General features: G+C 52.5%; 1 pseudogene; it reads right to left on the reverse strand.

Moving 5' to 3' along the window:
• Positions 1-6,473: 6,473 nt before the first annotated feature.
• LOC125556274 (pathogenesis-related protein 1 pseudogene) lies at positions 6,474-7,297 on the reverse strand (annotated as a pseudogene).
• Between the last annotated feature and the right edge of the window lie 2,079 nt (positions 7,298-9,376).

The raw sequence follows: 9,376 nt of genomic DNA on the forward strand, positions 1-9,376 counted from the left end.
ATGAACTGAGCAATCTCGCGCTTCATTCGAGTCCACCAATACGACTGCTTGAGGTCACGGTACATCTTTGTACTTCCAGGGTGAATAGAGAGGAGTGAATTGTGAGCTTTGTTCATAATGAATTTACGAAGGTCACCTTTAGGAACAACAATGCGATCCTCAAAGAATAGAGTATCCTTGTCATCAAGGCAATAGCACTTGTACTTGGGTTGACTCTTGGCAATCCCAATCTTCACCTTCTTCACCATAGCATCAAGAAGTTGAGCCTCGCGAATCTGATCTTCTAAAGTAGGAGAGACTTGAAGGTTGGCCAGAAATCCTTGAGGAACAACTTGCAGATTGAGTTTGCGGAAAGCTTCACAAAGCTCGGGTTGGTAAGGCTTGAGAATCAAACTGTTGTAGTAAGCCTTTCTGCTCAAAGCGTCAGCAATTACATTGGCCTTGCTTGGAGTATATTCGATGCTCGGGTTATACTCTTGAATCATTTCGACCCAACGAGTCTGCCTGAGGTTGAGATTAGGCTGAGTGAAGATGTACTTGAGACTCTTGTGGTCAGTGAAAATGTCCACTTTTCTTCCCAATAAAAGATGTCTCCAAGTCAAAAGAGCATGCACAACTGCCGCCAACTCGAGGTCATGAGTGGGGTAGTTCTTTTCATTGGGCTTCAACTGGCGAGAAGTATAGGCCACAACTTTCTTCTCTTGCATCAACACTGCACCAAGACCTTGAAGAGAGGCATCACAGAAGACCTCGAACGATTTGGATTCATCAGGAGGAGTCAGAACTGGACTAGTGACTAATTTCTCTTTCAGGGTGTTGAAAGCGATGTCACATTCAGGAGACCAAACGCACTTCACGTGCTTCTGGAGAAGGTTGGAAAGAGGCTTCACGATCTTTGAGAAGTTCTCAATGAACCTTCTACAATAGCTTGCGAGACCAAGGAAGCTGTGGAGTTGCTTCACGTTCTGAGGTGGTTCCCAATTCATAATTGCAGACACCTTCTCAGGGTTAACCGCTATGCCCTTGGCAGAGATGATATGCCCAAGGTAGAGAACCTCATCGAGCCAAAACTCGCACTTTGAAAACTTGGCGTAGAACTGATGTTCTCTGAGCTTATCCAGCACCAAACGCAAGTGTTTGGCATGATCTTCCTTGTTCTTGGAAAAGACCAAAATGTCATCGAGGTAGACCAAGACGAAGTCATTTGTGTAGGCGTTGAAGATGAAGTTCATCATGCGAGAGAATGTTGGCGGAGCGTTGACGAGGCCAAAAGACATGACAATGTATTCATATGAATCATAGCTTGTTCTGAATGCTGTCTTGGGGATATCTTGCTCACGAATGCGAATCTGATGATAGCCCATACGGAGATCAAGCTTGGAGAAAACTTGAGCACCTTTGAGTTGTTCAAACAGCTCGTTGATGTTGGGAAGTGGGTACTTGTTCTTTATGGTCTTCTTGTTCAATGGACGATAGTCGACACAGAATCGGTCCGTTCCATCCTTCTTCACAAAAAGAACTCCACAACCCCACGGAGAAGAACTAGGTTGGATGAGACCCATTCTCTCTTGTTCGTCGAGTTGCTTCTTCAACTCCTTCAACTCTTTAGGTCCCAGTTTGTAAGGACGTTTGCAAACAGGTTCCGTTCCAGGCTCAAGATCGATGACAAATTCAACTGGCCGGTGCGGAGGCATTCCTGGAAGCTCTTCTGGAAAGACGTCTTGATATTCGCAAACGACCGGAATTTGAGAGATGGCATCCAGCTCACCCTTCTCATTGAGAGAAAACAGACGGATGGTATCGTCATTAGCGGCAAAGACAATTACATCCTCAGACGAATGAGTCAATTGAATCTGCCTGGCAACACAATCAAGCTGAGCCTTGTGCTTATAAAGCCAATCCATTCCGAGAATAAGATCAATATCCGAGTTACCAAGGACCATTGGGGAAGAAAGAAACTTATAGTCGCCCAACGTGATAGTAACATATGGAACCTCCAAACTGGCACTCAAGCGTTTGCCTGGAGAAACGATATCCACTTGTTTGCCCAAATGAGAAGAAACAAATTCATTCTTGGCAAAAAATGGCTTTGACATGAAACAATGCGATGCACCAGTGTCAAGAAGTACTTTTGCAGGAACATCGTTAACAGAAAGGTTACCCATGATGACATCTGATGAGTCCTCTGCCCGAGCTGCGTTCAACAAGTTGACCTTGGCGTGCTTGGGGTTATGCTTGACCACTGCGGTGCTGGCAGATCTCACAGGAGGAGGAGGAGGGAGACGCCTCTGATTGAAGCATTTGTTGGCATAGTGACCCTTCTGTTGGCACTTGTTGCACGTGACCTCTGAAAGCGGACAGTGATACGGAGCACTTGATCTTGGAGCTTGAGACAAAGTCTTGTTCTAAAAACCAGGGTTGGGTGGGTGGGAAGATCCATTGCCACCTTTGCTCTTCTGCTGATAAGGCTGACGGAATGGAGGAGGAGGCAGCCAATACTTTTGCTGCTTAGCCACTTGAGTTGAGGAAGAAGGAGTTGCATCTCTGACTCGCTTCTTGGAAGCATCACACTTCAGTTGGGCAGCCTCTTGCTTCATTGCCATGTTGTAAAACTCATCGTACTTCTGAGGCTCGAAAAGCACGAGACCAAGTTGAAGATCTTCTCTGAGACCACCCCTGAACTGATAAATCATGCTCTTCTCGTCAGGGACGTCTTGCTTAGCGAAATGGGCGAGCTTTTGAAACATGATGTTGTTCCCAGGCCACATGGGTCCGTCCCTATGGCATGTATCCCTTCTGCTTATGTCTCTAGCTTACCTTGTTGGGGGCGCCCCTCGGGCTGCATCATCCCCACGCTGCTCGGGCCAGACCCAGTGGCATGCATCTTCCTGCATTTATCCTAGTCGATCTGCTCTTCATGGTTAACCTGCCAACTGCTATCACCTGCTCGATCATCGCCTCCCTCGAGGCCTCTACACAGGCACGACGCTGGTGCATGGGTCCGTCCCTGCCACGACCGACAAATCTGAGTGGTCGAGCTCTAGCTCGCGGCACGCGCCGTGCACGTCACCTCACCAAGCCCTCAGTGCCTTCACTTCATCCGGACTAACCAGCGGCAGGCAGGCGGCAGTAACGGCAAACCATGTTTCTTCTTGTGCCTGTCCACAGGGACCCTGCCGGAAGGACAGCAGGCGGCACCGTGAGTCTCCTTTCTCTCGTGCGATTCGCTTGCGCGTTAAAAGGGGGGCTCCTGAGCATCGCGACTCAGGAGCTCTTACTGGCTCTCCAGCCCTCACCCATGTCCTTGACCACGGCATCGCGACCTGGCATACCAGTGGCAGCTGAGCTCGCTCAAGGGCCGGGACCTGAGGACATAGAGCACTAAGAAGAGCTCGGGAGAAGGAAAACTCGTACGAACCGGCCTAGCTACATCGAGTAAGTTGGCGCGCAGCCCTAGGGCAACATCAGGAATCACCGCGAAGTCAGCAAGATAAGTCCCGCCCTCGGATCGGCTAAATATTTGGGTCTAATAGTCGCTCACACCATGCCGCAACCTCGTTGCGTCCAAGTCATCTTCCTTTCTTTCCTTACCATGGCTGCTTGGGCGCTAAGGGGGACCTCTTGAGCATCACGCCTCAGGGGCTCTTGCTGGACCTCGGGTCGTGCACCTCCTGGCCTTGACCACGGCATCGCGACCTGGAATACCAGCGACGGCTGTAGCCGCCTTGGGACTGGGACCCGTCAGCATAGAGCAACAAGCTATCACGAGGAAAGAAAGGGGAGACCGAGCCTTGACGGGACACGCGTTCATCAAATCTTCATAACAAGGAAAATAAGTACAAAGGCATTGCAGATCCTTACATGCCCCTAAGGGGTGATTCATGATTCTTCGCAGGAAACAAAAGCTGATGCTAAGGGGAATCCTATCTACATCCTCCCGTGGCGGACACCATCATCAACAGTGGGCCACGGGAGGCCGGCGCCAACCCCATCCAGATCAGCGGCGGCGACGGCCGGACGCCGCAGCCCTGCTCCGAGCGCGGCGAGAACTCGGGGGCACGTAGCTGTCGTCGCTCGTCTCCGGAGTCTCATAGAGCTCATGAGAGCTGCCGGATTCCCAAGGGCTGCTGCTGCTGGAGTGGTCGCGAGCGGAGCGCGCATCAGCCTCGCGCTCCTCTCCGAAGCAGCACTCCAGGCGGCGGCCCTCGGCGTCGAAGACCTTGAAGGCGAGCATGGAGGCGCCGTCGTACTCGAAGTGGATCGCGAGGGCGCCCTTCGCACGACAGACCCGTGCGACCTCGCCCCAGCCGCGAGTCATGAAGATCTTGCCAGTGGGGACCGCTTTGATCTCCGCTCCGATCGCCGGAGCTGCAGTCGACGTGCTGCAGCCAGAGCTCGAGAGGCCCTCTCGGCGGCATCACGTCGGAGAAGAACCGCGGGAAGCGGATCCAGGAGCTCGGAGGCATCGGCACCCACAGCACCAACTCACGCGAGGAGTCCGCGGCGTGGACAGGACGCTTCGCCATGGCGTGGCGACCCCGGATGCGGCGTGGGCAGCGCTGCTCGCCACTTCATCCTCCCGAGCCCTCGGCTTGGGCGTACAAGGGCAGCGGATACCCCGGAGGAGGCCGCTCGCAGCGAGGCCTCCTCACCACTTGCATCGCCGCTTCGTCACGACGGTTGATCCGCCTCTTCTTCGGCGGAAGAGGCCCCGGATCGTCACGGGGAGCTTTCCCCTTCTCTTCGGCGGAGAACCTTCTGATAGGCGCCATTGGAGCAAGCAATGAAGCAAAGAAGAAGCGAGCAAGCGAGGAAGAGATGGGAAACGGGGGCTCCGCCCCCTCCCCATTTATAACAAGAGAAGGCCAACCGGCGTCTCCCATGATCGCAGGTAATGATGGTTTCCCTTGCATGTCGCAGGGACTTGTCAAGTCGTACAGTCGTCGAGGCAGTGTGGGGAAGCGGAGACGCCCACGTCCAATCAACCGCCATGCGTCAACCGAGGCCGCAGGCTTTTGGAGCCCGCGGTGCTTCGAGCTTGACCATTGGCTTTGCCGCGAAGCCAAGCCCGAGCGCACCTTGGGCCCGGAGGCTACTGTCGGCATTCTGGAAACGGGGGTCCCCAGACTTGCTTGCCTGCGGCCCGCGGCGTGGCGGAGCCAGCAGGCCGTACGGCCCATCTTCACCAACAAAGCATCCAAGACCCTCGCGAGGGGCCAAAGCCTCGCGAGGCGGGCGACGCAAGACCTCTTCCCGAGCGGTCTAGTCTGGCAGGCTCGCGAGGGGCGGAGATATTAAGGAGAGGCGAACCTCACGAGGCTCTCGTGACGTGCGCCATGACGATCGACACCAGGCGGGTGCCAGGCGGGCGCCAGCGCGCACAACGTCCTTGTTTCCTCTTTGGTGCAAAGGGGGCAAGCGCAGCCGCGGAGTACCGAGGCATCAGTCAAAGGTTGTCATTTCGGTGCAACAAGACAAAGACCATGGACTGCAAGACGGAGGTCATCGTGGAGCCCAAGACGGCGTCACCACCAGAGCTTTGTGCAGGCGAAGACTACTTTTGTCAGGATACCTGGTACTAGTTGTCCTCCTTCAAATTAGCCCGCCGTTGTTGGCTTCCTTCCCGCTCGATATTTGGGAAGAGGATCAGGGCCTCTATAAATAGGACTAGCCACCACCATAGAAGGGAGGGGAGATCTCATCTTAGCTTAAGAGACACACCACAAGTTCATACGCACAAGAACACCTCAACCTCAGGAGGCTGTTCTTCTCTTGTATTGTTCATCATCAGCCCAAAAGGCAATCTATCACCATCACACTGGAGTAGTGTATTACACCACAATGATGGCTCGAACCAGTATAAACCCCGTGTCTTTCTGTGTTGTGAGTTCGTCGAGTTCGTCCGCAAGATCTAGCAAGCTAAAGCGTTGATCGGCAGGAGGGAAAGACCTCGCACGCACCTCAATGTTCGAACCTTAAGGGTTTGCCGGAACCCCATATCCGACAAAATCAAATATTATAGTTTTTGGCTACTGTAAGTATCATATTGATGCCACTATCTCAAAACCCGGTCAAGATGAATGGAGGCTGGCTTGCGTAAATGGCGTAAATGGGGAGGCGCAGAAGAACGAGATATATAGTGTTGGGACCTTCTCAAGTCGCTTGTGTCGGCTAGTCCTCTCCCATAGCTCTGCATTGGTGACTTCAACAAAGTCTTGCACGTTGATGAGCACGCGTGGCCGAGTGGGTGCAGTGTTCCTCTCGATCCCCATTCCTGTATCCAAATTGGTGCATGTAATCCATACTCGTACCTTAACAGTTATACCCATTTTTTGTACTTAGGAGATCACTGTGACACGACGGCCATACCGACTGACACCACGTTAGCCATGACCTCAAGCATGGTACATCACCATTTGATCCGTTGGTGCAGGGTAGCGTCGCGATGTGGCACGTTCTAGCTTCACCCCTGATAATAAAACTGTATTTTCATTCATATAAGCACTGCATATCAAGCACGTGCAAGCATACAACTTACATGAATCGTAACAATATCCATTGCCGGTCTAAACTATATATAGCGTGAATCTAGCTTGCTAAAGTGTCACAATCTTATCACGACTGTGATCTCAGCTTTATTCTTTATGCAATATATGCGCTGCTACGTACATGCACGCACGCACGCATGCATAGCCTAGTATGGGCTCACCCCCTCGTAGTTGCCCGGCGGGTTGTAGCTGCAGATGATGAACAGGCCGTCGCCGCCGTCGCAGACGACGCGGGCGCAGCCGATGGCCGTCGAGTCGCGCCACACCACCTGCGTGTAGTGCAAGCACGACTTGTCCGCCGGCGCCGAGCAGCTGTTGCTGCCGTGGTCGTAGTACTGCTTCTCCGATACCCACGCTTGCACGGCGTCCGCCGCCGTCCAGTCGGCCCCGCCGCCGCGGCCTCCGTAGATGTTCTCCCCGTACTGCCCGCCCGAATGTACCAGCTGGCAGTCGCCGCGGCGCTGCTCCGCGTACTTCTGCGCGTACGCAGCCACGTTGTCGTCCCAGGTCACCGGCCCGACGCCGACGTCGGCGCGCGCCGCGTTGTGGGGGTCCACGAAGTCCTGCGGCGAGTTCTGAGCCGTGACGACCGCCATGGCGGACGCGAGAGCTAAGAGCAGTACCACTGATAGCTTCGGCGAGTACTCCATCGCTAGTTAAGCCTTACGAAGCTAAGGAAAGGTGTGGTATGCGCTACTATCCGTGAATGTATCAGCTGTATTGATGAGATAGGCTGCGACCATTACTCGTTTATTTATACTGCGTAAGCTCGATGGCTTCTCTAGGTCTAGGGTAACTAGGTAAGCTTGGAAAGTTGCGAGCCGATCGAGCACTCAGATAAAAGAAGAGTTCAATAAAATATGTCTTGACTGGTCAAGTTTGACAAATTCAATCCAAGTAACTTAACTGATACTCCAAACACCTGCATTGGAGTAGTATTTTCTAAGAGAGGGCAGGAATTCCATGCATCCTGCGTGTCCGATGGGCAGGGAGAGGGGGTAAACTCAAAGTACATTTGACTAGAAACTGAAAAGGAATTAGCTCGGCATTGTGGAACGGAGGGTTCCCAGTTTCTCTGGTCGTTGGTTCTAGACGACTCATTTGTCCGGCCGCGATCGCCGGAGTATTATTGACACCCAGATTCCAGGGTACGTTTTTAAGCGTAAGTCCAAATTGTGGAAAACAGTGCGTTCGTCTTTGCGTCGGTCAGTCGTGTCATCTTTCTGAGATTACCTCTGCGCGCCGATGTGTAAGTACTCGCATCGACTTGTCTTGCTCCTTGTCTCCGGTGGAAAAAAAGTGTAAAGTGTTATATCTTCTGAGATTACCTCTGCGTGCCGATGCGTAGTAGCTTCGTCAATTGCTCTTGTCACTGGTGCAGAACCCTGCTAAGAAGACGCACATATCACGCATCCTTTGATCCAATTGAATTGTGTGTGATGCTGGTATCTTAAATGGTAGAAAATAAAATCGTCAAACAAAAAAAGTTGCGTGTGTGATGGCTTCAGGCACAATTCACAAACGAGGTATGTATGGCTGTTTGTGATGAGCGAACATAACGCAGACGATTCACCAGCACAAGCCATGTGCAATATAGGAATGTCGGAGTGTGTACTCAGGACACCAGGGATTAAGGATACCCTGCATTTGTGAGTTCGTCCAGGGGCTCAATGCCTTGTCAATCCACAAGCAAAGTCACACAAGAACACAATGACACGGGAGGATTTTATAAAGGTTCAGACCGCCATGCTAGCGTAAAACCCTACATCCTGTTGGTATTGATATAAACTGGGGAATACAAGTGCTTTGTGTTATAAAGGTGGTGGTCGGGGGAAGATCAATAGTGGTCGGGGTACTAGCTAGAGTGCCCAAACACTCCTAACTCTACTCTTCCACCTATCTGCTAGTATTCGGTTGGCTTGTAGTTGATGATAGTGTTGTGGTTACTAAGAAACTTGTCCCCTTTCCAACCTTGGCCCTCCCCATATATAGGCTTGGGGGGAGGGGGGGGGGTACCACATTTGGTCTATAAAAAATACATGTGAAGATATACGAATAATGGTTGGTCGAGGCATTCCACTTTCCTATGTCATATTCCAGTAGATGAGCTGACATTGGAGTGTGTCAGGTGCTCGAGTATTTCTTTCGATGTGACGCACCGCACCGCCCTTCTCCTTCTTTATGTTGGGGAACACAGTAATTTCAAAAAAAAATCCCACACACACGCAAGATCATGGTGATGCATAGCAACGAGAGGGGAGAGTATCGTCTACGTACCCTTGTAGACCGTAAGCGGAAGCGTTATGACAACGCGGTTGATATAGTCGTACGTCTTCACGATCGACTGATCTAGCACCGAAGGTACGGCACCTCCGCGATCTGCACACATTCGGCTCGGTGACGTCCCACGAACTCACGATCCAGTAGAGCTTCGAGGGAGAGCTTCGTCAGCACGACGGTGTGATGACGGTGATGATGTTGCTACCGGAACAGGGCTTCGCCTAAGCACCGCTGCGATATTACCGAGGTGGATTATGGTGGAGGGGGGCACCACACACGGCTAAAAGATCAATGATCAACTTGTGTCTCTATGGGGTGCCCCCTCCCCCGTATATAAAGGAGTGGAGGAGGGGGAGGGGGCCGGCCTCTCTAGGCGCGCCCAAAGGGAGTCCTACTCCCACCGGGAGTAGGATTCCCCCCTTCCCTATGTTGGTTCTAGGAGAGAAGGAAGGAGGAGGAAGAAGGAAGGAAAGGGGGGCCGACCCCCCTCCCAGTTCGGAATGGGCTTGGGGGGCGCCCCCTCCTTTGCTCTTTCCCCTATCTCCCAC

This window comes from Triticum urartu, chromosome 5A (assembly GCF_056163025.1).
Source record: "Triticum urartu cultivar PI428250 chromosome 5A, HENAU_Tu73, whole genome shotgun sequence".
Taxonomy (NCBI): Eukaryota; Viridiplantae; Streptophyta; class Magnoliopsida; order Poales; family Poaceae; genus Triticum; species Triticum urartu.